This window comes from Chinchilla lanigera, unplaced genomic scaffold (assembly GCF_000276665.1).
Source record: "Chinchilla lanigera isolate Chin_1 unplaced genomic scaffold, ChiLan1.0 scaffold00005, whole genome shotgun sequence".
NCBI classification, from domain to species: Eukaryota; Metazoa; Chordata; class Mammalia; order Rodentia; family Chinchillidae; genus Chinchilla; species Chinchilla lanigera.
In genome coordinates, this window is record NW_004955406.1 from 26,723,394 (window position 1) to 26,738,672 (window position 15,279).

General features: G+C 33.9%; 1 pseudogene; it reads left to right on the forward strand.

The window, feature by feature from the left end:
* Nucleotides 1-11,765: 11,765 nt before the first annotated feature.
* Nucleotides 11,766-12,914, forward strand: LOC102027043 (annotated as a pseudogene).
* The last annotated feature ends 2,365 nt before the right edge of the window (nucleotides 12,915-15,279 follow it).

The following is a 15,279-nucleotide window of genomic DNA, read 5'->3' on the forward strand; positions in this document are numbered from 1 at the left end:
AAGTTGCTGGGGCAGGTATATGTAAGAAAGAAGTTCCTCCAGAATTGCACAGTTCTGGAGAGTGAGATGTGAGAGGGTGGGAGTGCTGGTGGGAACACAATATAAAAAGAGGTTGAGGGGCCGGGGATTTAGCTCAGCGGCAACGCGCCTGCTTGGCAAGCGCAAGGTCGTGAGTTCGGTTCCCGGTACCGGAGAAAAACCAAAAAAATAAATAAATAAATAAATAAAATAAAAAATATTAGGACACATCAGGCTAAGTCCAAACCAGCTGTGATCAATCCTCCTGGCACAGTTATGACTAAGATATGATAATTTTGTGAGTTAAAAAAATAAATCCTGTGCATTTTAGCAAAGGCAGAGTTTTGAATCACCAGTTTTTGTTAATGTAGACATTTTATTGATGAGCTCAGTGCAACCCTAATGCAGATGTTATGTAGTCATCTTAGAATCCCATTTTAAGAAGGAATACTTTGCATAACTAAACCATTAACATAAAATATTTTTGCTTTAAGTTTAGATAGATATTTGCAGAATCCTTACTAAATGTAATTTCTGTACAAATCATGAATGCACACTTCATTAACATGAAAAATATATTCATGAAAAATTAGAGTATCTATAGACAATGCATTTTTAAAAGATCATACTTATATACTGTAAAATATGATATCAAATAGAACTTTTTTCCATTTCTGAAATAATAGCAACTGCAGTAGCAGTAAATGTTTGAGGACATAAACTGTGGTTTTCAGATTCAGCCAAATTTATTGTTTAGGAATACCTGATACACATGTAATATTATTCTTAAAAAGGGCAATGGTGAACTTCAGTTCATATGACATTGTCCTTTTGGCAGTCAGAGACACTGAAATTCACAACTCCCCAACTGACATGAATCCACGAGAATTCATTAGCACTTCTGAAACTGGAGATGGCTTACCATAAACCGCTACTGCGGGGTCGGAGCTCAGCCATAAGTCCGGGTCCCACTTGGGTTTGATCAGCTGCCCACTGTCAAGAGCAGGAGGGAAGCCCATAAAATGGAACAATGTTTTTATTTACAATTTGGCCAAATTGGAAGGGATAATGATCCTCACTCCCTTAATAACACAAGTACTCCGGTTTACAGATAGGGTGGAACACAATCCAGGAAATATGCGTATTTAGAGTAAGGTAGTCTTGGTCACCAAAAGGCTCAGGAAATGTGGAATTTTCCTTGGCACTGCAGCTGGGGGGTGGCTATTAATGGTCTAAGTATGATCAAGCTGAAAAAATGTCTTATCTATTTTTTTAAAAATCCTACATTTTAAAGATACATTATAATTTCTCATTTACATAATGACAGCAGATGAATTATAGTTACACAGAAGTTTGCTTTTATTCAATTTAGACATACCCTTTTGGCAGTAAGGAATTCATTCTTGTAATTAGTACATAAAATTTAGCAAGTAAAAGATATTTTTATTACAGTTTTTAAACTTTAGAACATTTTCTCTCTGGAGATTTGAGTAAAACGATCCATCCTTTTTTTTTTTTTCTTTCGAAGAAGAGTGAAAGAAAACATCCTCATTTTCAAACAATCAGGTTATGAATCACACATACACACGTTTTTTGATTTGCACATATGTGAAGAAAAATTAGGCTTCATCTACCCTTTAATCTCTTTAACCCTTCTTTCCAAGTGATTTTAAAGCAGTGAAATACTCATGAACAAAACCACATGGAAACACATGTAATAGAGAAAAAAGAAACAAACAAAAACAAAATCAAAGCTTCCTCTTGCACCCTGCCAATGTAAAAGTTAGAATTATGTATGAAGTGCAAAAATGAACAAGTAAAAATTTGGAAATTTATTAAGACTTATTTTTTAGTATACTGACAGTTAATTTTGTATATTTTCCATCAGTCCTCTGAAGGAATTGATATCTACTATTGTTAAGTTTTATGGCTGTAAATATATTTCTCAGACCTATTATTAAAATGTTTTAATGTCCTGATTTTTAAAATGAAAGGTTTGTATTGTTAAAACTAAATAATTGTCGTATATTATATGCTTATCTATCACTTTCTGAGATATATATGCTAACATTTATGAATCAATTTTCTTCTCTTTCTGTCAAGTTTCTGTATATACATTGAAAGATTTATTTGCCCAAACGTTTATAACATTAGTGTATAATACCTGGTTAACAGAATTTTTAGGATATAGCAAAGTCTTAAAAATGTTGGTGATTAATTATATTTCCAGTTATTCCACTAGAATTATTCTCCACTATATTTTTATTTTATAATATTCTATAACACAATGGCACTTTCGTTTCCAAACCTAATTTATTGTATGGATTTGAGGAAGATGTCTCTGTTTATGCTGGGGGGGAAAACAGCCATGGTCGTGCTTGTTACCTGACTGAAAGTTTGTGAATGGAGGCAAAATTTTGCTAAATATGTTTGTTTGTGAACCAAACTGTCTCCAAATAGAAGCAAACATGAACAAAGGTGTTACTGTATTCTATAATATAATTTTACTGAGATATTATTTTCTTATATTTATTTTAAGGTATATTTTAATTTTTAGCGTTTTTAATTATAGGTAGTATTATATATAAATTTTGTCATCGTCTTCATTGTCCTCATCTATACTGGACAACTAAATAATTGTAACTTTAGAACACACCTCCCATTGTTTTCATCTAGTTCTATTTTTAAATACATAATTTAGATTTTCATATTAATATTTCATAGAGTTCAATCTCACTTTAGAGTTAGGTAAATATTTGTCATATTCTATGTCAAGATTTCTGGCATCTTGGGCTTTCCAAAAATGTTTTCCCTCTCCCTCGAAATAGATTAATTGGAAATTTACATAGAGATACCCTTTATAAAGTTAATTTTTATAGCAGTTCTTTGAAATACATTTACTTTAATCTATTCTTAAAAAGGAATTTATCTGGGCATGTTATTTTAATTGCCATTGTTTATTTTTTATGTTTTGAAAATGTCAATACACTGATGTCTCCTTTAAGTTGTAGTGTTTGGATAACCTACATAACACTGGTTTATTTGAATCTTATATTTTATTAATGTTTACTTTTAAGGTGTTTCCTTTTGACTTTGTTTTAAGCACATTTCAAATTATATATTAGGTGGTTTTTTTAAATTGTATTTTAAGTTTGGTAACCATCTCTGATCTCAGGAATCTTATCAGCTCTCAGTGCAGCTTTTACTTATTCTGTCTTCTTCTCTTTGCACTCATTCAATACCTTCTCTCACATGTATCTTAGCAGATTCACGTCATGTACCTTAAGTTCCATTGAATAATGTATCTCTAAATTTCTGTATCTCTAAATACAATATCAGGTAACTCATTATGCTTTACTTTCAGTCACTAAATCTCCCTTCAGTTGAGTCTAGCATGTTAACTCTATATAAAGAATTTGATATTTTGCTTCATTTGGTTTCAATAAATTCTGTTTCAATATTTTATATTTTTAATCTCTGTTTTACATAAAATATCTATGGTACATGTAGTAGTTTGAAGAAACTTACTTGTTTACATCCTCTCCTTTATTGTTTAATTACAGAAAGTAAGTATATAAGAGTTTCAATACGAGTTCCTCATTGAGCTGAATCCATTGTTTTATTACTGTTCCAATTCTTAGTCATTTTGTGTCTCATGGTTTTTATGCCGTGCAAACTCAGTCATGTATTGTTAAGTGTATTCATTGCCATGTCTTACCACAGTAGTCCCCAACGGTATTTCAGAACCAAGGATTGGTTTTATGAAAGACAAGTTTTCCATGGATTTGGGTGGATTGAGGTGGGGGTGGTTTGGGAATGATTCAAACAAATTATATTTATTGTGCACTTTATTTCTCTGATAACATTGCATTACAAATGAAACTCACCATGATGCAGAATTAGTGAGAGCTTTGAATTTGTTTTCCTGCACCTAGACAGTTGGTCTCATCTTGGACTGAAGGGAGACAATGATAGTGATGATACATGCAGGCTAAAATAAGTGTCAGATTCTTACTGGAGGCCTGCCACCAGCTAGACAATGGAAGCGCATCAACTCGCTCGCCTCTACATTGCCTGCCGCCCTATGCCAACACTATCAGTGACAGGGTTTTGATGTGAGCCTGCAAGCAATTGATTTAGTAGGGTCTCTGTGCACTCCAACCTTTTTATTAATGTTAACTTGCATCTGTAGCTGCTTCCCAGCACTAGCCTCACCACTGTGCTCCATCTTAGAACAGCAGGCATCAGATTCTCGTAAAGAGCATGTGGATTATAGCAGGCTATCGCCAGGATTTGGGGATCCTTATTTTCTGACATAATTAAGTATACCATGGGAGGTAGTTTTATAGAATAATTAATCTCTAAGTAAGGGGAAATTGCATTAGTTGTACTGTATAGTGTAAAATTTTTTTAAAAAATAAACCATTTCATTTGAAGGCTTAAAATAGTCATTTCTATATCTCAGGGTTATCCTGGTCAGTAACTTAAACTGAGCCGGGGCTGGGGACTTAGCTCAGCGGCAAAAGCACCTGCCTGGCAAGTGCAAGGTCGTGAGTTCGGTTCCCGGTACCGGAGAAAAACAAAAAACAAAAAAAAAAATAAAATAAAAAAAAAAAATAAAATAAACTGAGCCATGCCTCCCCAACACACACACTCAGGTGATTGGTCTCACCAGGAAGGTTCTGAATGTTTGGAAATATTAATTCATTTCAACAGTGGAGGTAAACAGCAAGATCTATTGAAATAAACATTTTTAAATCATTGCTTCCATCATAGTGACTGGCCAAAGAAGTCAGGAATAAAGAATAGTTTCTATACTTATTAAAAAAAACTTCATTGTATCTTGGAGGCACTGTAATTTCAATATGATGTAAAAGTACTTGCAAGCATAAACATGGTGAGAATTTATGGCCGTGATTGCAGTATATTACAGAAAGCAAATTTCCTTATTATTGATTTAAATGTAATTTTCCTCTATGAGAAATTTATGCAAGCCTTTTCAATTATTCAAATGATCATTATTACCACTTAATGATCTTAAAAAATTAATATGCTACAGAAGCTAGTGAATCCATAAGAATAAGTGAATAAAGTACTGCCATTTTAATATTTTAGAGAATGTTTGAATAAGTGCATATTTTAAATAATGTGCCATTTACTTATTTCAAAAGTATTCATATGACTTTATTCCCAACATTTCTCAGATTAAATATTTGGAAAACATATTAATGCTTAAAGAAAACATAGATGATATAGTCTAGAAGGAAAAAAGTATAAGCACAAAAATAAGAACAGATATTACCTAGATAAAGTGGAAAAAATTTCAAAGTTATGAATAAATCCAAAGTAATCTGTTAAAAATAATAATCATCCTTACATGGAGAAGTGTGTACCCATGAGCCTATCGTATATTTTAGTTTTAAAAAAAACTAAAACTTTGATTTTGTTCTCAAGTTTTACTGAGTGAAATGAACAGCTATACATAAAAGTCTGATACTGTATTAAAATTTCAAACCATATCCAAAAACCAATTCAAATTCAACATATATGTGAAGCAAGTAATGCTGAACTGCTCTAAAATAAAAATAAAATAAAATCATATTTTTGGAAATTTTCCTCTATCAAATATTTTAAAAATTTAAATGATTAATATTTATTTGATTTATTTTGTGTTCCTTGAGTGCATTTAAGTAGATTTCCATTGAGTTTATTTATAGTATTTCATCATTTGTGGAAAGTTGCAAAAAGTATTAAAAAATTGGGCAGAGTATTATGAAAAAAGACAAAATTTTGGCAAAGGAAATTTCAGCAATGCTAAGAATATCGTATCTAGGAAATAAAAGTTCTTAGTAAAACAGTATAGCATTATAGGCACCTAGAGTTTAGTATCTAAGGACATGACAATATTTTGTATTGCTTGACACTCTAAATATTGTTGTATAAGTGTGCATTTTTTACGTAAAACTTCTGCAACTAAAATCTTTGATGACTTCAATAATGTTTATGCCATGTTTATGTGATCAGGGACTGCATGCATTTTATCACACTGTATTCCACCTTTTCTGTTGATGCTGTTAATGTATTGTTAACTCTGGAGCTTAAAGGAACACAGATATATTGTTTTATTAGTTGAGAAAACAGAGGTTTGATAAGAGTTGACTAAAGTCATGGAGTTGGCAGGCTGGTTCTTTCTAGAGCTTTAGAGAGAAAGTGCTTCTCCTTGTCTTTCCACCTTATAGAAGCTGCCCATGTATCTTTTTCTGTGCTGTCGATCACCTTCCAAGTGCAGTACTCCAGTATCTACTTCTTTTGCCTCATTGCCTTCTCCTCTGACTCATCTCTCCCCTGTTCATCTGATGAAGGTAGCAATGACCTCAGGCAAAGCCTCGCAATCCAGGAAGGTTCAGCTCATCCATCTAAAGAGCTTTAACTGCTTTACACATGCAAAGGAACTCTCATAAGACTAGTGATTAGAAATAGCATGGACATTTTAGGGAGGAGAGAAAAGAGTACACAACCCATCACAGCAATCGGTCTGCATGTTGCAAATAAAAACTAAGACCTCTTTGCCAGGTGCATGTTGGGTTTTAGAAGAGCATTAATCTTGGCAAAGATCTCTAAGTTTTAGAGTGATGATTTTGACGAATCATTTTACTGAAAACTCTGCAAGTGTTATTAAAGTTTGTAAAGCACTGGTGTATGGATCTAAGAATTATTCTGTATGGGAAAATTAAGTTTTTCATATAACTTTTCTTTGGTTCTGAAAAATCAAGATTACCTGCTGTCTTCTGTAAACTGCTTAAAAAGGGGGAGAAGTAACGAAACAGAACAGTTCATACACATATACACATTGGCACGCAGAAGGAGACTATTCAGAGTGTGTCATTTACTGTTATTCAGACTCATTCATAGTTACCCCACACTCTGCAAGACTGAGGCAGGAGGATCTCGAGTTTGAATCTAAGCAGGTAACTTAACCACTTTGTGAGACCCTGCTTAAAAATATAAAATAAAAGAATTAGAGTCATATGTTAGTCTGAGGATCTGGGTTCAGTCCCCCAAAACACAAATAAAATGGTAGCAATTCCAAAGGAAGCATCTGTAAAAATTATTATTTAATTTGAGTTATTAAATTAATAATTCAGTTTGGAACATTTTGAGGATTTAAAGAGTGCTGAGGTCTGAAGAAATTGTTTACAACAATGTTTGGAAAAAAAGGTACAATCAGTTTTCAAGATTTAATGATTTCTCTCACAAATGTGTACTAAAATTAACTATATTTTTACAACATTCTGTCTTAATAGAAAAACATAACATATCAGAAAATAAGATTCAGAAGACAATAAAGATGAATAACCTAGGAATGAATATAATACAGTGTTCTGGATCTGTGCCCCAACAATTATAATTCCCTAAATCAGGATTTCAGATCACTTGAAAGAAAAGTAAAATTGGTTGGGACTGGAAAACTGGAAAGTGTAAACATTTTATCTCTTCAAACTAATGTACAAATTAAAAAGAATTTAATTAAAATTATTTTGGGGTCTTTTAGAGTTAAAATATATGGCTAGAATTCATCTAGATAAAAAAGAACAAAAAGTCAAGACAAATATCCAAATAAAATACTGATAATGTCTTTATTATATAATAGTAATAGCACTTTTTCTTTATTATATGATAAATATGTATTATACTTTTTCAGAAATAGAGTCAGAAATCAAAGTACACAGTCATACTACAGAATAGGTAAAAATTTATTATATCATAATGTATAATTTCAGCCAAGATGGAGATACAACTGGCCCATTGCCTCTACAAACACTCAGAGATAAGCCATACCCAGTCTTACTCATCTCTTACACTAAAATGCACTCCACTTGGATTGAAACTTTAAGTGTAATTGAGTTCCAAAATTGTAGCAAGAAAGAACATCTTCTAATTATGTAGAAGAACATCATTTTCCTAAACAAAACAGCCCCCTAAATAATGGTTGAGTAATCATATGCAGCTTCTGCTGTCATGTAAGTACAGATAAATATATTAAAAATAAGATATTTGTTGAAATATACTTTCAACATTTAAAACAAGTTGTTGATATCAAGAATAAAGTTAGATAATGAGAAGACCCCTTAAATCTATCATCACATATTTTCTTCAGGGAATAGTAAGCCAGGTTGGACATGTACCCTCACTTGATTTAATTTGTTCAATTGGGAGTAACTGTATTCAACCTGCACTGCAAAACTCATCATAATAGTAATTAATATATTGGAAATGCACCACCGAGCTAGGCTTTCAAAAGAAAAATTAATTACCATAAAATATTTCATGTATTAATGAGAAGGAAGGTTTGGGAAATATTTTATAGCTGATAGGAAGTCAAAGATCAAAGTGTGAAAATAAAAAAAAATTGACTGTTTTGAAGTTAAATGACACTTGAACACTCAATAATATATACTTAATTAAATTCAAATTACTCTATGAAAACTCAGAAAATCTTACTTATTGGCAAGTTAAAATTTTAAAATGTAACAAATGCATGTAGGATCTTAGAAAAAAGTTTAGAAAAGGGTATATTGTTAACTTTTTATTAGCACATATAAATTATACAAATTCTTAACTTTTTATTAGTGCTTATTAATTATACAAAATAATGTTTCTGTGTGACTTCTTTTATATGTCCGTGTAATACTCCTTAATAATATCTATGGAAGGCGACCATGAAAATATATATATGAAGAGCTTCACGTCCAAGCTGTAGATGTGGCCTGTCTTGCAGAGTCACCTAAGGACCCCGAGGCAGAGCGTGGCATGACTTGGAGGGAAGCCATAGCCTGTAGCTGCGAGCTGTAAGCATATTTTGCGTGCTGCCCCCAAGCCTACCAATTCAAGCCTATCATGACAGTTCCCAGTGGTATCTTTTTAAGTGTCACATGTGCTTTTCTCAAACTATCTTTTGGACCTGGCTAAGAACACCTTTGTTCTGTTTAACCACATAAGACAAAATATTACTTTAATCAACAGAGTGGTCATCAGACCTTTCCCTGTGTCACAAGTCTCCTTTCACTGTGACATGAGTCACTGGAGATCAGCCCCAATATTAACTGCAGTATTTTCTCCCATGTTATTCTCTCTTATCTTCTCTACCCTACTACTCCCAATCCTCTATTTTCTAATAGTCTCCTTTTGATTTATATTTCATCATTTCTACTTTTTTAATTTCACATTCAAGAGAAAATGTGGTGTTTCTTTCTGAGCCTCTCACCTGAAGATATATAGTTCTATCCATTTTCATGCCAACTGCATAATTTCATTCTTCTTTATGACTGTCACTCAATGTTGTGTATACCCCATTTCATAACCTCTTCATCACTTGTTGATTGCTTAGGCTGATTCTATAAATTGGCTATTGGGAATAGTGCCCTGATAAAATGTATATTGGGCTTTTTCTTGTATAATGATTTTGACTCTTTCAGGTGTAAATGGAGACATATAGTAGAAGCAGATCATGCAGTGGTTTATTTTTAATTATTTGCTAAAACTCCCTCTTGATTTCTATACCAGTTAATGTATATTCTACCATTACTGTATAAAATATCCTTTTTTTCAATTTTGTTTTCAAAGACCAAAATGATTTTCTTCATTTATCCTTTTATTATTTGTTTCATTTACCCTTTTATTATTATTATTTCATTTATCCTTTTATATTTGTTTCATTTACTCTTTATTTCCTTATTATTTTGTTATTTATATTTATTTCCATTCCGATCTTTATTGTTCATTTCCCTGTACCAGTTTTGATGTTGGGTTGCTCATATATTTCCAAGGTCTTATGACACATCAACAAGATTTTTACTTGAGATCTCCATTTTTCTAATACAGACATGTATAACTAGCTATTATCATTCTTCTTTTAACTCACTTTGCTGTCTCTCACAGGATTAGCTAACATGTATGTTTCTATTTTCAGTTGATTCAGTGATGCGATTTTAACCTCTATCACTAATTTCTTCAATGACCCGTTGTTCATTCAAAAATGTATTGATTAATGCCCGTGCATGTGTATATTTTATGTAATTTTTCTTGCTATTGATTTTTAGTTGTTTGATTCATTATTGTCTGATGAGATGCATGAAATTATTTCAAAATTATATATAAGTTATGATTTTTATTATGATCTATTTGAGAAAATGTTTGTTTGCTGATGAAAAGAATGTTGTCTGCAGGTGTTGGGTGAAATAGTGTGCGGACAAATGCTTTCTCCAGTGGGCCTGGACTGTAATTTAACTGGGATTATTGCTTGTTGATTTTTCTTTATTTTTGGTCTGAAAGATCTACATATTGGTGAGAGTGACATATTGCAATTCCCAGATTTATTGTGTTGTGGTTTATTTTTCCATTTGTGAGCTACATTGCTTGCTTTATACAATTTGGTGTTCCACTTCTCTGTATGCATATAATTATAACCTTGAAGAATTATTTAATGTATCAATAGGTGGTGATACTCTTTGTCCTCCTGATTTTGGCTTGAAGTCTTTTTTTTTTTTTTTTTTTTTTTTTCAGATGCGAGTATAGCTAGTCCTCCTAGATTTGGATTACATTTTATTGGAATATCGTCCCCCATCATTTCCCTTTCAATCTGCATATTTATTTGTGATAAAATGAGTATTTTAGAGACAAAAAAGAGTTACATTTAAGTCTGGAAATGTACACCAATTAGCTAATATGGACCTTTTAATTGGAAAATTCAGGCCATTTTTCTCTTTCAGATTTTCATATGCATTCTTGCTATGTACTTTTGGCAGTTGAGGTATAGAGTGATATGGAGAGATACTTTTTTGGTCGTTTTTCTTTGGTGTCTTTGGCCTGTACCCCAGTCTTTCTATCTAGGCAGATTATTTACAGATTTATTCCCTAGCACCCCATATATCTTCTGTTCATTGTTATTTTACCTTTAATATTATTTTCTGGGATATAAATTCAACTTTTTTCTTCAAGTTTTGATGTTATTTACTCCACTTCATCTAGTCTATTTGTAAAGATTTCAACTGAGTTTTTAAATCTGATTTGTTGAGCTTTTCATTTTCAATTTTTCTGCTTTGTGTTTTTCAACTTTTTCTTTCATATTCACTTCATGTAATTTTCATTTTCTCATTCAGCTGTTCATTTTGCATTCTTTGATATCACTGATCATTTGGGCAATCTTTCTTTTGACTTATTTGACATTCCACTTATTTTGATATCATTGAATAGGACTCCATTACTGAAAAGTTATGATCCTTCATGCTGCCCCACTTTTTCATATTTCTTAGATTTCTATATTGAGATTTGCGCATGTTTTGGTATGGATGTTTCTCCTTGTTTTATTTGAGGCTGTACTTAGTGAGCAGCCTTTCTCAAAGAATATGCAGTATCAGTAAGAATGGGGAAAACAAACTCCTACTAGAATAATGACAAAAAAGCACACCAGATGTAGAAAAACACATTAAAATCCAAAAAAATACCAACAACTGCATCACAAGTAACAACAGAAAAAGTTGGCAAATAATATAGTATAAACTAAAATATTAAAAATTAATATTGTTGCCTGCCCTGGGCCAATGCTGGTGCTTGGTCCGCAGTGGTGGAGTGATGGCCACTTCACATCTAGCAGGGAAACTGGCAGCCACCAGTCTCCGCCTGCCCGCTGAGTGTGACACCAACTCCTCTGTTCTGGAAAGAAGTAGAAACTGTGGCGACACTGAACTTTCTGTGATATTTGCCACTCTAATAAGGAACATTCTAAGAAACTAGAAGAGCTAAAGGAAGCTCACATAGAAACTCTGGCAAAATTAGAGAAAATGTACCAGAGTACATTAATTTTAAAGGAACTCCAGCCAGTGATCATCAGGCAAGATGTTTCTGGCAAGTCTTTAAGTTCTTTTTTTTTTTTTTTTTTTGGTTTTTCTCCGGTACCGGGAACCGAATTCACGACCTTGCGCTTGCCAGGCAGGCGCTTTTGCCGCTGAGCTAAATCCCCAGCCCCCAAGTCTTTAAGTTCTGTATGAGAAAATGACTACTGTTCTGCTGTCGTGTTAATGACCTCACTTTCAAAGCCACTTAGACCAGTCTTCCTCCTTGTATATGTCTTCCTCTGAAGAAGAGTTGCCTAACCTAGAAAAACATATATCTCAGAAATGACAAAATGATGACTTATGCTAAGGAGGTCTTCAACAACATATGAATGGATTTTTGTGTTGAAGATTATATTCCAGGTGAAGATACTGACTTCCAAGTAGGTAAAAGAACAAGAAAGAAACCAGGAGAATGGGTGCCCACAGTTACAACACCTATACCTTCGCAAATGATGATTAGAGACCAGAAGAAAAGAAGAGGCCGTGGAATCTAAATCAGATATTGAAGTAGTACATAAACTGCTCAAAAACGAAGAAGATTCTGAGTGTTAGAAGAAATTCTGAGCTAATTCAGTTCCTCTGAGTGTCGTTTCCCTTTTATCGTGAGCTAGTTAAGCCAAAATAAGAACAGAACAGAGAAGGGCTAGGAAAGAGAAAAATAAAGAAACTCTTTTGGCCTTACAAAAGCCAGTTACACTTATTGAAAGGGAGGAACAGAATCAAGCAGCTAGGGAAAAGAAACTGAGAGACTTAAGTTTAAGAAGGAAACAAGCCAATTTAAAGCCAGACCCACACCTCTATTTACAATTCAACTACCAGTGACACATTAAAGAAGAGCTCCTTAGAAACATTAGGACACAGCTGAGAGCCCAGCAGCTTTTACAAAATTCATCCCTTCTGCCTTATAGACCAGGTCACAAATATATCAGGAACCCCAAGGGTGTTGAACAGACTGGAAAATTAAGGAATAGACACAAGGCCAGGTTCCAGACTACTTCCTGAGGAGTATAAGAAACACTTCTCAGAACACCAGTGTCTAAACTCTCAACAAACCGCTGAACACTTGATCTTCATGCGTCCTCAGGTAAATTTGCTGCAAGAGAGAAAATTTGAATGAAACTCCTTGGCCTCGCCTGTCTCCAAGGTCTAAATCTCCTGGAGGAAGTGCAAATGGAGAGCCCGCCTCCCACTGTTGTAGGGGTGCAGTGCCCACAGCCCCCTCCAGAGGATGGGAACAAGCCATCAGAGACAAGGAAAGGAGGAGAGAACACTGCCAAGAACTAGGAAAAAGAAGAAAAATTAAAAACGAGGCCATTATTATTTGAAAGATATTCTCAGAGAAATGTGAGAATGGTAGCAGAAATGTATTATCCTAAAAAACTGCAAGCACGAAGAATATATGATGAGTTTGTTTCAAAGAATGGCAAAAGTGGAAAGAATTTGAGTATTTCATCAATCAAGAGATGGAAAATTTCATTGAAGATAAGGACAGCTTTCATGAAGTAGAGAAAGTAGGAGAGAGAGAATGGAGAAGAAAATTATTTTATTGATACCAATATCAAGACTCTTGCAAGGAGAAGATGAAGAAGACAGTAGAGAAGTATCTGCTAAAGAATAGAATGGCATCAGCAGGGCCTCCTCTGGGCCCTGGCTGTTGTTTGTAGCAGCTGCACTTGTGGTGTGAGGACATCTGTGGGGACATCTTCTTTGCGTGCAGTGCTGGTGAATAAAGATATAACAGCCTGAAGGAGGCTAAATCTAGATGACTGGTGATTTGAACAGTGACAGTAAGAAACGCTTTCCTTGCTTTTTGAATTCTTAGAATTGCAGTCTTATGGTCTGTTTGTTACAATGATCTTGAATTTTTAAAGTGTTAGGAAAAAAGTGTTGAGAATCAGCTGTCATAAACTGATTAGTTAAAAATTAAGTATTATATTTGATGGAAACAGTAGTTTAGAATTGAGAATAGAGTTTGACCTGGTGATGTAGGTCTGTAATTCTAGCACTTGAAAGGCTAAGGCCCGAGGATCAATGTGGGTTGAAGGCCAGACTAAGCTACATAACTACACAATGAGCCTCTATCTCAGCTAAAAGAAAACAAAACAAGAATTAATAGCACAGAGAAGTATTTGACCTTTGGTGATTTATTTAAAAATACAGTATTTCCAGAAAACATGAGTCCATAGGATTTTAAATTATAAAAAAAATTAATAAAGTTAAGAGTAATAACAGTAAAATAATGAAAAACAAAACACGAAGAAAGACAACACAGAAGAAAAAGCAAGGTTAAGAAAAGAAAAATTAGATGAGAAAAAGGTGAAAAGAGTGACAAAAAGTTCAATTAAAGGATTTTAAAATAAATCATATTAGATAAGAGTAAGGACATTTTCAAAAAGAGGAAAAGAGAAATCTAATTCCTCATGTCTTGGTTGTTGAACTGGAAGATTTTCTTTCCAAAACCTCTAATATTGCCACCCACCTGATTTGGAGGGGATGTAGTAAGTCACATCTAATGCTTATTGTATCTCTTCTCTGCTCTGACCATTTTTCCCACTGGGGATGGCTAGTTAATGATATATTGTCAGCTCCTGGGTCATATTCACTCCACAGCCTTCTTTTTCTTGTGGATATTGTTTTTTTTTTTTCATGTGAATTACTTAGAGTCACTACTTGCCCCCACTTGTTTAATGGCATGTGTGTTAGATTTAGGTTTCCCAGTGGATTCAGAAATCTCATCCAAGCAATCAGAGGTGTGGCATATCCTATTTGGATAAGAACAGAGGTGTGTCCCTAAATGGGTCAAAGAGTAATTGCTACAGGCAGGCAGAAACATGAAATGACACCCAAGATTTGGAGGCAGATTTATTTTACACTGATGGACAATGACCAGGATCATTCTCAAAATATCAGGCCCTGATCTCTGGTTATCTAGGATTTATATGGGATAAGCAAGACAGAACTACAGGCAGACTGGCCTGTCAGTTGGGGATTAGTTCTTACACTCTGCATCACAGTGAGGAGCTGTGCATCACAGTGACCAGCCCTTTCTAAGAAACAAAAGTAACAGGAACTATAGCTGGAAGTATTACCTGGGTAACTAACAAACTGAAGTATAATGGCAGGGTGGGGGTTCTTCTGCCACATAATGAAATCAAATCAACCACTGAATTCTGTAGTGGGAATCAAGAATCCTTTGACCTTTTTACCTGGCCTTTTAGAATAAACCCCCTTTAGCACACTATATACAATGGTTTCATTCCTCAGCCCAGAGGGTAGTGCCGCGGACTGCCAAGACTTCCACAGCCAAAGCTCATTTCTGCATAAATTTCTTCATGATTCTCCCCTTCCTCATGCTTCCTGTGGCCAT